The sequence below is a fragment of the Notothenia rossii genome (genome assembly GCF_949606895.1).
Source record: "Notothenia rossii genome assembly, chromosome: 11".
Lineage (NCBI taxonomy): Eukaryota > Metazoa > Chordata > Actinopteri > Perciformes > Nototheniidae > Notothenia > Notothenia rossii.
In genome coordinates this window covers 32,925,780-32,947,813 of record NC_136910.1, presented here as the reverse complement: position 1 = coordinate 32,947,813, position 22,034 = coordinate 32,925,780, and positions in this window count along the sequence as shown.

Below are 22,034 nucleotides of genomic sequence, written 5' to 3'. Positions count from 1 at the left end.
TGGTGCCAATAAGGATGTTCCTCACGCAGGCTGAATGTTTCTCCTTCCTTACTGACACAGAAGCCCTTGATTTGCAATGCTTCACTAATTGTCATTTCCCTGGGTCCGTAGGGACACTTTACCTCCAGCACAGCGGAAGACCCTACCAGACCATCTGGAGATGCCCCCAACGATCCTGACTCATGGACCTGCATCTGGGTTGCAGTGGTGACACCCTCACCCCTGACACCCTCACATTCATTCATAGTCCCCCACTGTACAGACAAAACACCATCAAGGGCCTGTTGTTGCCCTAGCACCCTGGCAATAAGGGAAGCAGTCACACGCTTTGACCTCAGGACAACTCCAAAGTTGCTGGCAGTCAACCCTCCTTTCCTGAACAAATGCCAGTTTGGGTTGGTTCGCTGACCAGTGGTAGCCACCTGAATTGCCCTCTGTTGCTCTTCAGACAATGCCATGCTTGTCACAATTGCCTCAGGTCCCTGATGCCCAACAGATTTGATAATTTCAGGAACAGTAAGTGTTTCCAAAGCTGCAGTGTTCCTCTTCTGGCTCGGGGGAGAGAAGCCAAGAAATTCCTGAAAACCTGCCCCCGAGTCTGTCCCTCAGCCAGTCACGATCTTCGGAGGTGGGCTCTCTTGTCAGTGGGTTGAATGAGTTATTGGTTGGAGGAAATAGCTCCTCCACTGAATGCATACGTTTAGCTGCCTTTGGCTTCTTCCACTGACAGGGGGTGTCAGTGCAGCTGAAATTGTGGATGGCAAAGATGGCTAATGCAGCCGCATGACTGCATTCTCCACATGGGCATTCACATTTTGTGGAGAGAATTCCCTCTTCTCCTGTAGATACCTGTGGTGGTGGGATTGTTTTATTAAAATATATTTACATTTGTAATGCCTTCCCAATTATCCCTTTAATTGTTTATAGCCTACTGTATGTTTATTTCATGGATATTTCTGTGTTTTCTGGTGTGTAATATTTGTAATCTTGGGGCCTCTTCTCTTTAACGTCTACATGCTACCACTGGCTCAGATAATGAAGAACAACAAAATAAGTTACCATAGCTATGCGGATGACACACAAATTTACGTAACCATTTCACAAGGAGACTATGCTCCAATTCAAACACTGAGTAAGTGCATTGAACAAATCAATGACTGGATGTGTCAGAACTTTCTCCAATTAAACAAAGATAAAACTGAGGTAATGGTTTTTGGAGCCAAGGCAGAACGTTTAAAAGTTAGCGCTGAGCTTCAGTCTGCAATGTTCAAAACAACAGAGAAAGCCAGAAATCTAGGTGTAGTCATGGACTCTGACCTGAGTTTCAACAGTCACATTAAAACAGTTACTAAATCAGATTACTATCACCTAAAGAACAGGATTAAAAGACTAATGTCACAGCAGGATTTGGAAAAACTTGTCCATGCTTTTATCTTCAGTAGACTGGACTACTGCAATGGTGTCTTCACAGGTCTCACTAAAAAATCTATTAGAAAGCTTCAGCTGATTCAGAACGCCGCTGCTCGAGTCCTCACTAACACTAAGAAAGTGGATCACATCACTCCTGTTCTGAAGTCTTTACACTGGCTTCCTGTGTGTCAAAGAATAGATTTCAAAAATACTGCTGCTGGTTTATAAAGCACTGAATGGTTTAGGCCCAAAATACATTTTTGACCTCCTGCTAAATTATGAACCATCCAGATCTCTCAGGTTTTCAGGGACGGGTCAGCTTTCTGTCCCCAGAGTCAGAACTAAACATGGAGAAGCAGCGTTTAGTTATTATGCTCCAAATATCTGGAACAAACTCCCAGAAACCTGCAGGTCCACTGCAACTCTGACTACTTTTAAATCCAGGCTGAAGACTTTTCTTTTGGTCGCTGCTTTTAATTGAATTATTCATATCTTAGACTGCACTGTAACTTTTATCAATGTATTTTTTCTTTTAATGTTTATTTTATTAGCTTTTCTTTTTAATGACTGATTTTAAATGCCATTTTCTTAATGTTGTTGGGGCAGAATCTCTGCTCCGCACCGTTCCTATATGAGCGGGTTCTCAAAAAAAGGAAAAATTCAAAGCAGCCAGGATAAGGGTTAAACAATAATCTGCTTTCATGGTGCAAACATACAAATTCATCACCGAATCACGAAGCACTCTGCAGAGTAGTGTGTGTGTGTGTGTGTGTGTGTGTGTGTGTGTGTGTGTGTGTGTGTGTGTGTGTGTGTGTGTGTGTGTGTGTGTGTGTGTGTGTGTGTGTGTGTGTGTGTGTGTGTGTGTGTGTGTGTGTGTGTGTGTGTGTGTGTGTGTGTGTGTTTCTTTCTGTGTTTCTGTCCCTCTGCCCTTAGGCAGATCCCCCAATCAATGATTTGGCGTCATAACAGAGGACTCTTTGACAGGACACATACTCATTCCCCCTAAACATCTTCAACACACACAAACATCGTATCATGTATCTTTAACAGAAGTTAATTGTTCTTATCGCTTAATGGCTTCCCTGAACTTCCCTTCACCCCAAAGTCAGCTTACTAGGAATTAATACATTTTATTGATAAGCTCAAAAGGACCTTTATCTCATTTACTGCTGGGTGACCCAAGTCTCAAGGCCTGCAGGATGTGAAGGAGATAAACATTAATTCTACAAGACTTTAACTGCCTTATATCTGAAAATGTATCTGGGAATTCCCCTGTTGATTGCAAGAACTATTGATAATTAACAGAGAGACCCTAGGGGCCTCTTCTTGGTATCTGCTAGGCAGAAGTCACTCAATGCATAAATCACAAGTTTAACACACATTCTATATAAGGTGACATTAAAATGAATATACCAGATTGAACTTTCCTGCCATAAAACGTTACTTTAATACTTCAAATAATTCAAATAATACTTCAATTCCCCCTTTTGGTCTCACCCCACGAGACCAACTCACATAAGACATTGGAAACACAACTACTGTCATTCTTTTCTATTGTGTCTGTCCCCCAACCTTAAACCTTTGGGAGCAGAACACAACTTTCAATGTCAGTAAAGGAACTATTAGAGTGAGAACCTGAGTGCCAGAAAGCAGCATCCTTGCGTGTTGTTGAATCCTCAGGCCCCCCCCCCTCAGCGGAAAACGCCAACAAGGGCAGCTGATAGGGAGGGGGAGATGCGGCCTTTCCTTCAAAGGTGGAACTGATTAATCTGATCAGAGAGAAGTAGACTCCTCTGCTGCCTCGAGAAGTCCCCAAGCCCGTTGACGCCAGCTTCCGAGTCGTCTGCCGTAGGGATGTCCTCGTTGACGATAGCCAGGTCCGTCCTGATATCCTCCATGGTCCTAGCCGGTGAATTCCTCGCCGCACACTGGCTCCAGTAGTACCAGATGTCCCCCTTTGCTCCTCGGCGGACGGCATGAGATGTCCTCTGGGTCACTCTGTAGAGGCCGGAGAACCTGGGGTTGAGCCACGTAGGCCTGACGACCTTCAGCCAGACGAACTCCGCTGTGTCGGCCTCCTGCTCCTCGGGTCCCCCTTTTGGCGTGTGGAGAAATCTGATACCCACCCCTCAAGTCTACGCTCAGGGCTTCTGGGCCCTCAGGTGTTTGACCCACCACTGGTAGGCCGCTTCAGAATTCTAATACTTGGCCTGTGTCAACAAAATAAACCCCAACATCTTCAGGTGAACTAAATAACATATCTCAATAGCTCTGAATTTCTGACAAGCATCTGTGTTATTATAAATGAAATCCTTGAGATCCTATTTAAAATCTAAATATAATATGAACTGCTAATGTCTCTGGTAATGGAACACACTAATGTTATGGATTAAAAACAACTAAAATCATGATACTGACAAAGTGAATAATTTCCAGGCGAGACTGCTTCTACCTGTCACTGCTTAGATATGATCAAGCTGAAAAAATGAATACAGAAATCCAACATACTGTCATCAAATGTCTTTCTATTATGAATTTAAATTAAATGTACATCCCAATAATGATCTAAACCAAAAAGTCTATGGCTTTTACTTCTTTACCAGGCTAGTTACAAGATGTTGTCTAAATTAAATTCTATCTCATTACATTACTATGTTTTAATTTAACTGTAATATGTCTACATTTCAAACCTCAGTTACTTTAATACCTGTTGAAATATTACCAAATTGTTTTCATTATCACAGTTCACCTTCTCATTCTCATTCTGGAATTATCTCTCTCAGTAGCCCCTTGGCCACTGATTCTGCATCTGTGTTACCTGTTATAACTCAATCAATATTAGAAACATGTCAAAAAAAATTCGGAAACCTCTCGTTTCCCTTGGAGCTCCAGAATAATGTGTTAGTCCAAAAACATGCTTGGTTAGTCATTGTTTTAGAATCATGCAGTTGCACTGATCACATGCAGACATTTCATTCACACTGTCAGTCAGGGTCAAAGGTCATTTGGTCTCAGTCTTTTTGGCCATGTGTCGTGCTCTGCAGAGACTTTAATATTCTACTAGCTGGAGTTGTAATAGTGACATCATTGTGTTGATGTCAACCAATGCAACAAAGTTTTTCTCGTGTTCGCAGCACCATTTTCTTCAGATGTTTAACAAACAAATTATCAATACACTTTATTAATATACCGCCCCTAGGAAACACAATACCTGACAAATGTTCATGCAAGTCATTCTTAAGTGAACCTGCAGAAAACGGCCTTTTGAATTAATTTTCCAAATTAATCAATAATAATAATAATCCATTTTATCAATTTGTTTACCCTTAGAAATGAACATACCTCATAATGTTACATCAGGATGTTAAACTAAGCTTTAGCCAAATCAATCATTATTACTGTTTCAGATCTAACTGGAGGTTGAACAAACAAAACCTTTTTTGTTTACCTCATGCAAACCACTAACATATCTTTCCAATTTCAGCATCAGCCTTGTTACTCTAAAATTACGTCTTAAATAGGAATATTAGAAATGAAACAAATATTTAATCTTCAGAAATGTTCTCAACAAATGGAGAGTAATGCCATCTCTCTATCTAGTGAATAGCCAACATATTTAAAAAATGTCAGATATACAAAAATAAGCCTAAATACTCTATTACTATCAAAGTCTAAAGCTAGACCTAAGCTGAACAGTTTTTTAATGGACAATTTAATCTAGAAAAAAAACCAAACTGGACCTGTGTTCTTATGTGTTCTTCAAAATACATTAGTAAATACCTTGTGAAGTATTCACAATATAACTAACCCTCTCTAGGATATGAAATCCATTCATCTTTAACCAGATACTATTTCCCTATTTATTTTTAGTTCATGATAATAATGGTGTAACGTCCACACATTTACCCATAGCTAGTCACTATGTCAAGATTATCATGTGTGACATAATAATCAGATGTCTTGTTTGCCAAACAAGGATATTAAACTTTAATCTTTTCAGTATTCCAGACCATCATTAAACAATCAGCCTCCCTTCCTAAACACTAAGCATATCGTTCTACACCACCTTCTGGTAAACTCTTGCACAGTTATGCTGTAAAATCATTGCATGATTTCTTCAGAGTCTGAACAGACTGGGACCAGCCTGTCTCTTGATCTTGTCATATTGAGAACAGTCAATGATTCATTGTCCTCTTCAGCTGTAGTCAGTGGCAGGGTCCCCAAAAAGCTAGAACCGGCCCTGGTCAGTGGGCTCCAAGGAAACTCTCTCTGGCATTGGGATGTCCTGAGGGGGAAGGGACCTCTGGTTCAATGTGATACAATCAGCAGACACACGTTGTCCTCTGTACAGCAGAAATCCCCAAATAGTGCAGTACCTCTTCACACCACTGTTGCCTTGACAACGAGGCACAAGCAAACTGTCAAAACCTCCTCAGAGATGCGTTCTTTGCACACTTCTTCTGTTTCTGTAATGAGCAACTTTTCACCAACACACTGATTCAGAGTACAACCTAAAGGTGGCGCACAACTATCCAATGCTGCTGTAATCACAGCAAATCAGCAACTGAGAAAAGCTCAATGTAAATCTCTCCCCCGGCGGGTTACAAAATAAAACAGCTGATTGTCTATATCAGGGGTCAGGAACCTTTTTGACTGGGAGAGCCATAAAAGCCAAATATTTCTAAATATATTTCATTGAGAGCCATATAGTATTTTTAACGTATAATAAATTACATATGTCTTACTTTTAATGCGACTTCTGGTGCTGCAGGGTTTTGCTGATGGCCTAGTAGTCTGGTTCATACGTGGTGAGGTTGAGCTTCATGCAGGCGTTGAGGCTTCCATCAGTTAAACGTGAGCGTAGGTTGGTCTTAATGTTCCTCATATGCGAGAATGACTGCTCACATGCATATGTAGAGCCAAACATGGTCAATACGGCAATACTCACACGCTGCATTGTGTGGTATGTCACAGGAAGCTCGTTCCAAGTTTTAAGAATCAGCTGGTCTTCAGGTTGAAGATTTTTCATTTCTGTCCACTTGTGTTCCCTCGACAGTTCTGCTCGCTGTCACGCAAGACTTTCCAACTCTCCATTAAGTGACTTGAACTTACTCATCCACATGTCTGATGCCTTCAGGTCAGCAACTTCCAGCTCAAAGTCTCCGATAGAGACCCCGGGGATGCATGTCAGGTCGATTTTGTCCACTGCACACTCATGTGGATGAGTGATGAACTTGAAAAGACCAGTGCGCGCACGAAATTCTCAAAAACGTGCTTTGAATGACTGCAGGAGATTGGACGTAAAGCCAGCTAGCTGCTGGAGATCCAGATGTTGAGTGGAGTCACTTGCTAAGCATGCATCTCTAAATTGTTGCAGTCTTTCAAAGTGCAGAAGACGACCTGTTTCAATGTCCCTGAGAAAGACTTCCAGCTTGCTTTCAAATGCAAACACTGCTTGTTGAAGGGATGAGATTGTATTTCCAATACCTTGCATTTTCACATTGAGCTGGTTCAGATTGCCAGTTATGTCCACGAGATAGTGAAACTGCAGGAGCAGGTCAGTGTGGTCTAGCTCATGATGCTTGACGCCTTTCATTTCAAGAAAAGTCCGGATTTCACTCAGGCAAGCTGCAAAACGGCTGAGCACCTTCCCCCTTGACAACCAACGCACGTTGCTGTGTAAAAGCAGACCGGGATAATGATTCCCAACTTCTTCTAACAGAGCTTTAAACTGGCGATCATTTAAAGCTCGGGCAACAATAAAGTTGACCACTCGAATGACCAGCGACATCACCTCACCAAGCTCCTGGCCACACGGCTGAGCGCAAAGCACCTCCTGGTGCAGGATGCAATGAAAACTTAGGATGGCTCTCTTTTCATGTTCACGGAGAAGCGCTACAAATCCTTTGTTCTTCCCAAACATACAGGGTGCACCATCAGTACAGACAGAAATAAGTTTATCCATCGGTAGTTTTTTTTCTTGAGCAAACTCCATAAAAGACGTGAATAAATCCTCTCCTCTTGTTGTCCCTTTCATTGGCAAAACAGCCAAGCTTTCCTCACGCAGTGTGTCACCTGCAGCATACCTGGCAATTATACTGCACTGAGATAGATGGCTAACGTCTGTTGACTCATCTAACGCGAGAGAAAAGTATGTCCCGGCGTTTATGTCCTAAATTTGTGTTTCCTCGACTTGATTTGCCATCATGATGCTACGATCGTGCACAGTTCTTGCTGACAGGGGCATGTCTTTTATTCGTTTGATTATCTTGTCTTTATTTGGGAAGTCATCAAACAGTTCATTGGCCACATCAAGCATGAATGTTTTGGCATACTCGCCATCTGTGAATGGCTTTCCATTCCTTACTATTGCCAAAGCATCCGCAAAGCTAGCGGAATTCCCGTCACCTTGCTTGGTCCACACACGTAGTTGCTGCTGACTTGTCTGCACTCTCCGCTGTAGCTCCTGGCATGCCCTTTTCCTGCTGTCCCCCGCTGGATATTTCGATGCAAATGAAGCATGTTGCGACGTGCGTATCGAAGTGCCGCTTTATATTTGACCATTTCATCAATGCATTTTATCATTGCATATTAGACATACCGCAGATCCTGCTCTCTCCACAAATGCAAATTCCTCTGTCCACGCAGCCTGGAATGCACGGTAATCATCGTCTTTTTTTCTTTTCGCCATCTTTTCCGTTACAAGGGTTGAAGCGGATAAACTAGTTGGCTATCTGATCAAATTGATTTCTTCACCTTTACAATGACCCGGACATGCTCGCGAGCCATTGGTTCCCGACTCGACCCACGGGTGATCCGTGACCCGTTAAATTTATCTTCAAAACAAATTTCTGTTTACTTTAAAATTACACAGTATTATTAAGAAATATCACAAGTATTTTAAAATCAGTTCCAAACTGATTTTTTTTTTTTTCTTTTTTTCAACTCAAAATTGTCTGGGAGCCATATGCCGTCACCGGAAGAGCCATATATGGCTCGCGAGCCATAGGTTCCCGACCGCTGGTCTATATGGTCAGGAATGCTGAAACATGTGAATGTTAAACCCATTAATGGTAACAGTCTTCCTATTCTTCATTACTTCAGTTCTCAGTTAATAGGCAAAACAAAAAAAACTTTTCTTAACCACTATAGATTCATCTTTAATCTTTTTGCTTATTCTATTCTTTTTCAAATTGTTTATCTAAGTTGTGTGTTACAAGCATGGTTAGATTTGTAACAGAATACAAAACTAACTGTATTCAGCGCTATATATTTAAAACAAGTAATCTGACTACAGTTAATAAATATATTTTTGGAAAACTTAAAGGAATTATTACAAAATGTAATCTTCATTATTACTAAAGCTGAAACCTAAATAAATCATCACGGAACATTTTCCTGTCCTTATTACTTAATTGTTTCAATAAAAACTAAAAGCATTGTGAAAACTCCCATTTTTGAGAACATCTCAACACTTTTATTCCATCTAAGCACGAATGTTTATGACAAACTCGTCCTATTAATCCCAAACGGTCTTTAATGGTATCAATTGTGAACTTTCTTAATATTAATTGTAAATGCAACGTATGTTCTCCCCAGAACAAAGATAGGATAGTTGCAGCTGAAACTGGTTAATAGCAATTTTCTGTTAACCTAGATAAGCCTGTTGTTCTCATATCTAGTAAATATATTCGTATCTTATGTTACTCATAAAACAATATGACATTTTCCAGAATAGTAGTAACTCTATATAACCTGTACTCTTTCTACTCTTTCAAACCGTCTCATTTCTCCTGTCTTTCTGTCTCACTGCGCCCTGCAGCTGCCTCCGCTCCAGCCCCTCACAAATCACCCCTTTGTGAAACTGTGTGAGATGGCTGGAGCAAAACCTCGTGCAGGACCTCTGTCATGCTTAAACATGAACAGATTCCCTCTGACTGACACATTTACAAAAACCTTATTTTTACTGTCTACTCCTTCATCATAAACTTAAAAACACCATTGTGGTGAATCGTTTACGTTTTCCGTTTCCTATCTACTTTAAACAACCATCAACTGAGAGTAACTGTATATGATAACAACTCCTAAATAACCTCACAATATATATTTCTTCCAATGAGTTCGTTATTTCATGTCTAACAAATTCTCCTCTTTCCATGTCGTATTCTAGATGGAAACATCCACCTATCATATTTAATTTGAATAAAACCTTTAACCTTTAATGTACTTCATATACTCAGTAAATCTCTTTTTACTTTCCCCTAAGGTTACTGTATGTAATATAATTTTCCTTGAAGTATAATTAAGTACAATCCTTAGTTAATGACAAATACCATGAAATTCACAACGCAATGCAACGGTATCAATCAGTTCTCAAAGACTATGTTTAAATAGCAGCAAATCATTGTTTCTTATTTATTTCAATATATCTACCACATCAAATCACACATTGATCTGTTAATTTTCAATGTATTTCCTTCCAACTTCAGGCATTAGAGAAAAAAGCAAGCAGACACACTCCGGGCCGCTGCTGCTGCTCTCGAGAGGCAAAAAAAGGGGGGGGGGGGGGGGTCTCACAGACAAATACTGACACCCCCCTCTCTCCCCCGCTGCAGCTCTCAGCCTTTTTAGGAGAAGGCTTCTTTCAACAATTAACACTACTGCTATCCTTTTATTCAATTTTTCTGCTTGAACCCACTGTTCTCGTAAGCTCTTAACTCACGCTCCTCTCGTTCAAATTCTCCCTTCATTATGACTTTGTATCTATTCATCTGACTTAGGCTGTTTCATGTTCAATAATATATTCTATTTATTCACAAGAAATATATCCTCCTTACTGTCTGTCCAGCTTTTAAGATGCGATATTTCTTTCAACAGAATGGGAGTTTAAACCCAACAGACTTATAACGCACCTTTTGGTTCCTATGAACCTCAGATTTGTTATTCACTTTAGCCATGGATAGAGACTCGATACTCTACTTGGCTTCCCCAGCAAGTATAGCCTGTGAGGACTCCCATACCTCCACTAGGCCTGGGACTCTATACCCTTCCAGCCGTTAGAGACTCAATACCCTACGCTGAAATACTTGCTGATTCACTTTTATATGTATAAAAAATTCCCCGTACTGTCTATTCAGCTTTTATTGTCCGATGTTTATTCCAACAAGTTTAGCAAGCCTCTCAGCGCGCTTCAACATTGTCTTTCAAAGATGTGACGCTGACATGGAGTCGTAACCCAGGCTTACAGAACTCTTTATCGTGACGTTTGGCTTTATAGATAAAACCCCAACACAACAAAGGATATAGTGAGGCCCGGTCACTTCAGAATGACTTTCTGAAGTTTGCGTTACTCTCCTTTGGATCACTTATAACATAAATAACTCATCTCCAGCTCCGTCGAGCTTTGGATTTGTTATTTTGAGTCAGTCCTATATGGAGAATCAATACTACCATTTAACTACTCCAGACAGTATAACAGTGGTGACTCTGTACCTCCACTTTTTAAGCCAGGGACTTCAATACCCTTCCGGCTGCAGGAACACAATATCCTACTTTACAATTAAAACACGTATTTGTATATTCCACCGCAACAACTATGACACCGGAATATGTCTCTGACAACTCTAAAATTTAGTTTAGCCAATTACAGACCTTCAATAGAAACAGGCTCGTCTGCTCACCTTTCAATTGTAGGATCCCCGTTTTAGTTGTCAGAGATTATTCTAGGCCTCTTCTCCGGACCATTCATCTGCTGGCTGCTGATTTTCCTCTCAAAAACCCTACTCATGACGTCACCACGTCATGACGTCATCACGTCGGGGTCACCATTTGTTGGGGCAGAATCTCTGCTCCGCGCCGTTCCTATATGAGCGGGTTCTCAAAAAAAGGAAAAATTCAAAGCAGCCAGGATAAGGGTTAAACAATAATCTGCTTTAATGGTGGAAACATACAAATACATCACCGAATCACGAAGCACTCTGCAGAGTAGTCCGGGCTCAGGTTCTACCACCGTGTGAGACACGTCTCAGGAACGGCAAGTCAGAAACAAGAGTTCCGATCTTCAAAATGATCACAACATTTATACACAGAGTTCACTTCTGAGCGAGCTAGACAGTGAGTTGGCAGTGTTCCATTGGTCGGTTTCCCTTCTGGGCGGGATCCCAGGTAGTAAGTCAGTTTGTTGATTCCATGTTGCTTGTGTGTGTGTGTGTGTGTGTGTGTGTGTGTGTGTGTGTGTGTGTGTGTGTGTGTGTGTGTGTGTGTGTGTGTGTGTGTGTGTGTGTGTGTGTGTCTGTCCCTCTGCCCTTAGGCAGATCCCCCAATCAATGATTTGGCGTCATGACAGAGGACTCTTTGACAGGACACATACTCATTCCCCCTAAACATCTTCAACACACACAAACATCGTATCATGTATCTTTAACAGAAGTTAATTGTTCTTATCGCTTAATGGCTTCCCTGAACTTCCCTTCACCCCAAAGTCAGCTTACTAGGAATGAATACATTTTATTGATAAGCTCAAAAGGACCTTTATCTCATTTACTGCTGGGTGACCCAAGTCTCAAGGCCTGCAGGATGTGTAGGAGATAAACATTAATTCTACAAGACTTTAACTGCCTTATATCTGAAAATGTATCTGGGAATTCCCCTGTTGATTGCAAGGACTATTGATAATTAACAGAGAGACCCTAGGGGCCTCTTCTTGGTATCTGCTAGGCAGAAGTCACTCAATGCTGAAATCACAAGTTTAACACACATTCTATATAAGGTGACATTAAAATGAATATACCAGATTGAACTTTCCTGCCATAACACGTTACTTTAATACTTCAAATAATTCAAATAATACTTCAATGTCTTTCATTTTTTGTAAAGCACTTTGAATTGCCTTGTGTTGAAAAGTGCTATATAAATAAACTTGCCTTGCCTTGCCTAATAAAGATTTCATGTGACACATAAAATGGATTTGTTGATGGGAATTAATGTGAATAAATTAACTCTAGGTTAACGGTACTCTTGCTATCAATACTCACCGACACTATAAACCTTGTCCCTCATGCTAGCCCTGACAACACCGGTAAGCACACCTTCATCTAGGCTTCACTGTTTTACGTGTCCTGACTTGTAGTGGTTCTCTCCTATCTACACTCTTCTTGTCATCTTTGTAAAACGATATCAGACTTGTGATTGACACAGCCATGACTTCTATTTAAATTCAGTGTGGCTAAAATGAAAAGCTTTGTTAAAATATGCAAGCACGCGAAAGTCAAAGTCAGCTTTATTGTCAAAAATTCGACATGTGTTATACATCCAGAAATCTCGAAATATCGTTTCCCACAGTGTGACATACATAAAACAAAACAAAAAGGGCCTAGATAAACGTGGTATACATTAAACAAAACAAAAAGGGCCTAGATAACCGGGGTATACAGTTTAAAATGTTAATATATTTAAAGTGTTCAAAGTGCAGTTTCAGTGCAAGTCAGTTGAAACGATCTTAAGTTGGCGTGACGTTGAAGTCGTGTGACCCTGCTGCTGTACTGGCTTGTAGTTCGTCTATAGCATAACGTTAGCATTTTGCTTCTGGCGACTAGATTTATGATTCAAAAATTATAAAAGTAGGGTTGACATGTGGAGATTATCCGGCTGAACAAAACGTGATCCCTCTCTTAAATGTGTGTCAACCACAGACCCTATTTCGAGCTATTTTCCAAAATCTTATGGAGAAATTGCATTGGTTTTTGACAAAGGAACCGGAAGAAGTTTACTTCCGGGTTTAAGGACGCGTCACTGCGGCTCTCTATAACTCTCCTTACCAGCAGGCGGCGGTAGTGTGTATTCGTCATTCAAAAGAGGCAACAACCGGAAGACAGAGAAGAAGAACAGACTCCGTGATATAAACAAACAACAAATAGGGTGTGCGTTCCATTTTCACTCTCGTCTCGTCCATCGAAAACATGTCTCGTGCGGTACTGGAGCTATCAGCCATTGGAGTGTTGCTTGCGGAAGACATTCTTCGTGCCTCCTTAAAGCGTTTGTTTCATGGATGTATAATAAGAACTGGATACAGCGTGGGAGGCGGGGCCTCATTCATTCCTATGAGAGTTGCTCATTAGCGCATGATGATAAAACTATACATCCATGCGCCCGGCACGTTCATGTTACGTGTTCAGCATGGTCCCGACCTTTCAGAGCACACTGTGCTCACAGGGAGGGTGGGGGCTGGAGCTATAGAGAGGCGAAGTCCCTCCCCTTCCTGGAGCCTCCATGGGACCCCGGAAGCGGAAAATTATACATTGAAGTCAATGGAGAGAGAAAAGTTATCTTTTGATCCCGTTTGAATTGTGCCACGAATGACACATATGATGTTTTTCAATCTTAAACAATCATTTCCATATAAAAAAGTCACAGTTTGTCGTAAAACTGTTGAAATATAAGACTATGAAAAATACGCAACTAGAAAGACTACAAATCCCAAATGCATTCTGGGTCGTGTAAGTGATGTCATAGGCGATAATGCTCCAAGACTGGTTGTGGCTCGCAAAGCAAAGAAGAAGAAGAAGATCTCGCAATTAAAGCAAAGAAGAAGAAGAAGAAGACTGATTTATTCCCTCCAATAAATATAAGAGATTGCTCCAATAAATTCACTTTTACAAGATGCCTGTGTGCTTTGTACCAGGTTGTAATCACAAAAGTGATCATACCACTTGCTCGTTCTATCGCTTCCCGTCTGATGAAAGGACCAGGAGTCGTTGGACCAAACATATCAGGTAATATACATGTTTTGCATGGAAAATAGTCAAGTTAGCTACGTAGCTAGTAGCGAGCATGTTAGTTAGCATTACATTACATTACTTAGCCTTGTCATTTGTATTAGCCATAACATGAAGTAAACCAAAATGTTAAACAGTTAGAGTATGATGGTAAGTATTTTGTGAAACATTTGAAGAGTAGCCTATCGCCCCCTCCACCAGGTGCTAAGGGGGCGGGAGGTAGGCTAACGCCACATTAGCATCAGCGATCTTTTCTACTTCATGCTATCTTCACAAATGGTTAACATTGAACATTAAAATATCAGGCAGTTCAGGGAGAGTCGAAAGGAAGGAAGGCAGGCAGGCAGGCAGGCAGCTTTGCATGACATTCTTCTGGACGTGTTTCATTGTGATGATAGTGAGAGTGAGTTAATCTGTTTGTTGGAAAGACAGTAGTTGAGTGATTACTGAGAGAAAATTATTAAAAGAGATAATTATTCAGTGTTGTTACTTTAAAGTGTTGTTACTGACCTTTTTCTCTTTTACTTTCTTTACCTCAACTGTAACTGCTGAGACCCTGAGGAACATGCACACTGGACTGACCTGCTCTGGCAACCTGATTTCCACTGTACGTAATAGTATTTGGTTATGGTTTATTATTTATATACATCAAAGGCACAATGCACCCCCCAGAGACACACATGTATTGAGTGTGATATTTTGCATTGGTCATGTGAAATCATCTTTACATACTAGAAAACTGTAGGAGCGGCAACTTGTTTTGAAATTGAATTTTTAATATCCGATAATAAAGTTGATCTGTTTTCTTTATTCTTCTCTCTTCCCAGCTCCATCCATCACCATTCTCTGTTCCTGCAGGTCCTGCTTGCTAATCAATGCTCATATTTTTTTACACAATTACAAATAAAGTCAATGTATTGTATGACATGAAGTTGTGCTTCATTCTGAGTCAATAATACATTAATTCTGCCTTCAACTGCAAAATTATTGTGGACTGCACCGACATCCATGTAGCTGCCCCCCAGTAAGATGAACCAAGCAAAGCTGACATACTCAACATACAGCTGTGCTCTTAAATTTACATGAAGAATTTGTGAAATATTGGTAATAACAGGTTTAAATGATTATTAGTAATTAATTATATAATGTTCTCATTGTAGACGAGCCAGATGAGAAAAGCAGAATATGCAGCTGCCATTTTCCACATGGAAAAGAGAAAGGGTAAAGTGTATGTGAGTGGACAAAAGAGAAATCCCAAATACGAAAAATAAAATTATACAATTTACAGATATGTATACAAATATATATATCCTATATAAACCATGTATAATGACGGTGTATGATGTAGAAGGAAGTGTGGTAGATAACAAGTAAATATAGAGTAACATATAGATCCATGTTACAGCAAAAGATGGAATAACTAAGAAGCACGCAGTATAATAATAATTACATGCAACAATTAAATAACTGCTCAGCATCTCCACCACAATCCCAATCTGCTGTGTCCTGTTTTCCTCCCCTCTGCATAACACCCCATCACACATACGAAACACAACGCAGAGTCCGAGGGTGTTAAGAGTATGTTTATTTAAATGTCCTCCTCTCTACTGGCCAACACAGGGAGCATATGCTGGGTGTAGAATTGTTCCAGGAGGAGGAGATTTCCATGCCATGTAGGGTCTTTGGGGATGATGATGATCGCCTCCTTCGTGGTCCACAGTAGCAGAGACTCCGGTCTGTGATGTGCAGCTGTTATATAATATACAATACATTTTTGAAAAACATTTGATCAACAAAAAAAAAGGATTTGGTCAGGATCTAGAGTCAGTGTGTAGTTTATTAATTAATCAATGCTCTCTACATTAGGAAAACACATACCAGTGTACCAGAGGGAGTCACACACAGCTGTGCCTAGATAACCAAACAAATTGACAAGATAACCAAAATCCTTGAATCTACACACAGCAAATAAACTCAAATGACACAACAAGATGTAAAAGGAGATCACACATACAGTATTGTCGATATAAAACTGTCCGCTTCAATCTGAAGAGCAACTAAAACAAAACACGGAAGTGTATCTTGTTCTTGTGAACACTAATGTTATCCACAGCATACACAGAGACCACAAAGTTCTTAAGGAGAAAACTAGTTGCTAAAGCAAAACACGTTATAGTGTACCTTGTTAGCTAATGTTAGCTAGCTGACATTAACGTTAAACATTGCACTCATATTACTCACTGAAACCTTGTAAAGCCGGTCCCGCATTACATTACATTACATTGCATTTAGCTGACGCTTTTATCCAAAGCGACTTACAATAAGTGCATTCGACCAGGAAGATGCAACCTTGAAGAAAACAGAATCATATAAGTACATCAGGTTTCATAGAGCCAAACATTTAAAGTGCTACTCAACTGGCTTTAGATAAGCCAGTCCTTTATTAGTGCTTTGTTAGTAATTCAATCGCTCGAAGTGGAGTCTAAAGAGATGAGTTTTCAGTCTGCGCCGGAAGATGTGTAAGCTTTCTGCTTTCCTGATTTCAATGGGGAGCTCATTCCACCATTTTGGAGCCAGGATAGCAAACCCACGAGTTTTTGCTGATGGAAACTTGGGTCCCCCTCGCAGTGCGGGTGCAGCGAGCTGTTTGGCTGATGCAGAGCGGAGTGCACATGCTGGGGTGTACGGTTTAACCATGTCCTGGATGTAATAATAATAATAATAATGCATTTTATTTATATAGCGCTTTTCAAGACTCAAAGACGCTTTACAATATGAGGGAGGGTAGACAAACAAGGACAGGCAAACAAGTAAGTATAGTAAAATAAATAAAAAGGCAGTCAAGAGGAAATTGATTGAGAGGAGGGGGGCTTATGGGTAGGCAGAGTTGAAAATATGTGTTTTGAGGCGGGACTGAAAGACTGTGAGGGACTCAGAGTCACGGAGATCTTGGGGGAGGGAATTCCAGAGCCTAGGAGCTGCCACTGAGAAGGCTCTGTCCCCAAAGCTGCAGAGTGTGGATGTGGGAATGGATAGGAGTCCGGCTGCGGTGGATCTGAGGGACCGTGGGGGTTGATAAGGAGTGAGAAGGTTTGTGAGATAAGGGGGGGGGCAAATGGTGGAGTGCTTTGTAGGTGAGGACCATCATTTTGTAATTGATGCGATGGGAGACAGGAAGCCAGTGGAGCTCTTTGAGGACTGGGCTGATGTGATGCCATGATTTGGTATGTGTGAGGAGACGTGCAGCTGCATTTTGAACCCGTTGGAGTCTGTTGAGGGATGTAGTGCTGATGCCGTAAAGAAGTGAGTTGCAGTAGTCAAGGCGGGAGGAAATGAAGGCATGGATTAGTCGTTCGGCTGCGGGGCGGGTGAGAGAGGGTAGGATTTTTGCAATATTGCGGAGGTGGAAAAATGAGGTTTTGACTGTTTGGCGGATGTGAGGTTCGAGGGAGAGGGTGGGGTCAAAGATTACGCCAAGGTTGCGTGCCTGATTGGAGGGGGAAACAATGGTGCCATCGATGGTGAGTGTTATGTTAGTGACCTTGCTGAGGGTGGATTTGGAGCCAATTAGGAGGAGTTCTGTTTTGTTGCTGTTCAGTTTGAGGAGGTTATGTTGCATCCAAGTTTTAATAGCTGTCAGACAGGAATCGATGTGGGTAAGGGGTGGGTTATGGAGGGATTTAGTGCTGAGGTAGATCTGAGTGTCATCAGCATAGCAGTGGAAGTCCAGGTTGAAGTGGCGGAGTATCTGACCGAGGGGCAGGATGTAAATGATGAAGAGGAGGGGTCCAAGTACTGATCCTTGAGGAACACCTTGGGTGACTGAAGCTGTGGCAGAGGAGTGGTTGGGGAGGGAGATGAAGTGGGATCGTTCAGTGAGGTAGGACTGGAGCCATCTGAGTGCAATACCTTCAATACCAATGTCCCTGAGTCGGGTGAGCAGGATGTTGTGGCTCACGGTATCGAAGGCTGCACTCAGGTCGAGGAGGATGAGAATATTGAGGGAACCAGTGTCAGCAGAGGTGAGGAGGTCATTGAGGACTTTGACGAGTGCAGTTTCTGTACTGTGGTGAGGACGAAATCCAGACTGAAGGGGTTCATAAAGCTGGTTGGTTTGGAGATGGCAGTGAATTTGATTGGCTACAATGCGTTCAAGAGTTTTTGAGAGGAATGGTAGGTTGGAGATGGGGCGGTAATTAGTGAGGGAGGAGGGATCAAGACCAGGTTTTTTGAGGATTGGAGTAACGGCAGCAGTTTTGAAGGCAGAGGGGACGGTTCCATGGGACAGCAAGGAGTTGAAAAGGTTAGCAAGATAGGGGCAGAGGACGGGGAGGCAGGACTTCAGGAGAGGAGTGGGTAGAGGGTCAAGGGAGCAGGTTGTGGGATTTGAGGAACCGATCAGATGGAGTATTTCAATTGGGGTAACGAGGTTGAACTGGGAAAGGCGGCGCTGGGGAGGAGGAGTCAGGAGGTCAAGGGAGATGGGGGGAGAAATGGTAGCGGTGGAGGTTGGGGGAGATGCTTGTATATCAGATGGAGCTGAGAAGGAGTGGTTAATGGCGTTAATTTTGTCTGCGAAAAACTGGAGGAATGAGCTGCAAGTAGCGGAAGTAGAAGTAGGGAGGTTATCAGCACGAGGTTTGAAGAGCTTGTTAACTGTGGAGAAGAGGGTCCTTGGGTTACGGGAGGGGTCAGTGAAGATGTTGGAGAGGTAGGCAGATTTAGCGGCAATAAGAGCATCTCTGTATGCATTGAGATGGAGTTTGTAGCTTATGTAATGGACTGTGAGGGATGATTTCTTTGAAAGACGTTCAAGTTGGCGGCCTCGCTGCTTCATTTTACGCAGTGCGGGTGTGAACCAGGGTGAGGAGGTCTTGAAAGTAACAGTTTTATTTTTGAGGGGGGCTAAAGTGTTGAGGGAGGTGAGTAGGGTGGAGTTGAGGTGGTTGAGCAGATCAACAGGTGAGCTGAGGGTTGCGTCCAGGGGGAGATTAGACGATAGCAGTTCAGAGAGATGGTTATGGTCAATGGAATGTAGATTACGGAAAGTGATGTTTCTGGGTGGGCAGGGGTTTCGGGTGGGGGGGGCAATGTTGAATTGTATGAGTTTGTGGTCGGAGAGGGGAAATGGGCAAGGGTGGAGGTCAATCACTGGGAGGTTGGTAGAGCAGACGAGATCAAGAATGTGTCCTTTCTCATGGGTGGGGAAGGTGACATGTTGGGTGATAGAGAAATTGTCCAGTAGGGTTGTGAATTCGGATGCCAGCTTGCAGGTGGGTGAGTCAATGTGAATGTTGAGGTCACCAAGTAGTAACAGACGTTGAGAGAGGGATGAGGCAAGTGTGAGGAACTCAGTGAAATCGGAGAGGAAGAAGGGATGAGGTTTAGGAGCCCGGTAGATGAGGATGACTGTCAGTGAGGGAGGGGCTTTGAAGGCAATGAATTCAAAGGATGATACTGAGGGGAGGGTTAGTTCTGTGATCTGGATGTTCTGATTGTGGATTACAGCAAGGCCGCCACCACGGCGGGAGGGGCGGGGTTTAGTGATGTATTTAAAGCCAGGGGGGGATGTTTGGTTGAGGGAGAAGAAGTCATCGGGCTGTTGCCAGGTTTCGGTGAGCAGAAGGAAATCAAGGGATTTTTCCAAGATTAGTTCATGGAGGATGAGGGCTTTCTTGTTGAGTGATCGGATGTTAAGGAGGGCAATATTAGTTGAGTGGGAGGGGCGTGGTATGGTCACAGGCTGAAGAGGTGAGAGGTTGTCCAGGTTGACAGTGCGGGGAGGAATGTGAGATGGGGGGGAGGAGCGGAGAGGAGGTGGAAGGAAGTGTGTTATTATCAGTTTTCGGTGGTTGAGGGCGGTGGAATCCACTCCAGGTATTTGGGCCAGCTCTGAGCAGAGGGCAGTGGAATCCACTCCAGGTATTTGGGCCAGCTCTGAGCAGAGGGCAGTGGAATCCACTCCAGGTATTTGGGCCAGCTCTGAGCAGAGGGCAGTGGGATCCACTCCAGGTATTTTGGCCAGCTCTGAGCAAAGGGCAGTGGAATCCACTCCAGGTATTTGGGCCAGCTCTGAGCAGAGGGCAGTGGGATCCACTCCAGGTATTTGGGCCAGCTCTGAGCAGAGGGCGGTGGAATCCACTCCAGGTATTTGGGCCAGCTCTGAGCAGAGGGCAGTGGGATCCACTCCAGGAATTTGGACCAGCTCTGAGAAGAGGGCAGTGGAATCCACTCCAGGTTTTTGGTACAGCTGGGATTGTAACGGACCAGTGGTGGGTGTATAATATGGAGTAATAAGTGCGCTCAGATGACATGACAGTTGTGGGACATGGCGGTTAGTCGACCAGATAGATGTTATGGATGATTTTCCGGACTGGGAGTAAACAAATCTGCGTTTGGAACCTCTATGGACATACCTCGGTCTGCGTAGAAGCCCGAGGCAATTGATGACAGACAAGCTTAGAGGAAGCGCAGAAAAGTTGTTGAGATTAAAAAGTTGGGAGACAGAGTATCGTAACATCGTAGTGCCGCGGTAGGATGCTAGCGTTAGCACAGCGCTGGCTATGGTTGTAGACCAGCGGCGCTGAAAGTGGAGCTGTTGGCAGCCGTCAGACAGGATGAGAGGTCAGTTGCAGGCTGTCCTTTACAGCAGATGGGGGGACCGGCAGGAAGAAGAACCAGAGTCAGGGCCCACGGGGAGGGGCAGGACGAAGAATGGGGCTGGTTATTTGATGGATGGAGCAGCGTTAGCAGGTAGGTGTAGCAGGGTAGAGAACCAAGCGTCCGTCAAAAATGGCAATCGGGTGTAACAAATATGTCCAGATCAGAACAAAAAAACAACAGAATAGTTAGCAATCTATAGCAGTAGAAAGTGGTCAGAAACTCTTAGATTAACACAAAGAAAGACGAGATTTTCGGACAGAGAAGCGGCGAACAGTCAGCGCCAGCGTCCTCTCACGCCGAAGAAAAAAGTAGGAAGGGCCAGATCCATTCGCAGCATGGTATGCAAGTACCAGTGTCTTGAAGTGGATTCTAGCAGTTACCGGAAGCCAGTGAAGGGAGCGGCGTGGTGTGTGAGAATTTTGGAAGGTTGAAGACCAGACGAGCCGCTGCATTCTGGATGAGCTGCAGAGGTCGGATGGCACATGCAGGTAGACCAGCCAGGAGGGAGTTGCGGTAGTCTAGGCGTGAGATGATGAGAGCCTGGACCAGAACCTGCGCTGATTTCTGGGTCAGCTGGGGACGTATCCTCCTGATGTTGTAAAGCAGTAGTGAAGGACAGTTTGTTATCTAGGATCACACCCAGATTCATTGCAGTCTGAGTCGGGGAAACAACAGAGGTGCCGATGTTGATTGTTAGGTCAAGAGTGGGACAATCTTTTCCCGGAAGGAAAAGCAGTTCAGTCTTGTCAAGGTTGAGCTTGAGGTGATGAGCAGACATCCACCGAGAGATGTCTGCTAGGCAAGCAGAGATGAGTGCGACGACCTGGGTCTCTGAGCGGGGAAAGGACAGAATTAGTTGGGTGTCGTCAGCGTAGCAGTGGTATGAAAAACCATGCGGGCTAATGACAGACCCGAGCGAGTTTGTGTACAAGGAGAAGAGGAGGGGACCAAGAACAGAGCCCTGAGGGACCCCTGTAGTTAATTGACAAGGGTCGGACTCGGACCCTCTCCAAGTAACCCTGTAGGTGCGGTCTTTGGGGTATGAGGTGAGGAGGGAAAGTGCAGTGCCTGAAACTCCAAGTTCTTGGAGAGTGCGAAGGAGGATCCGATGGTTCACTGTGTCGAATGCAGCAGACAGGTCCAGAAGGATGATGACAGAGGAGAGGGAGGCTGCTTTAGCAGTGTGCA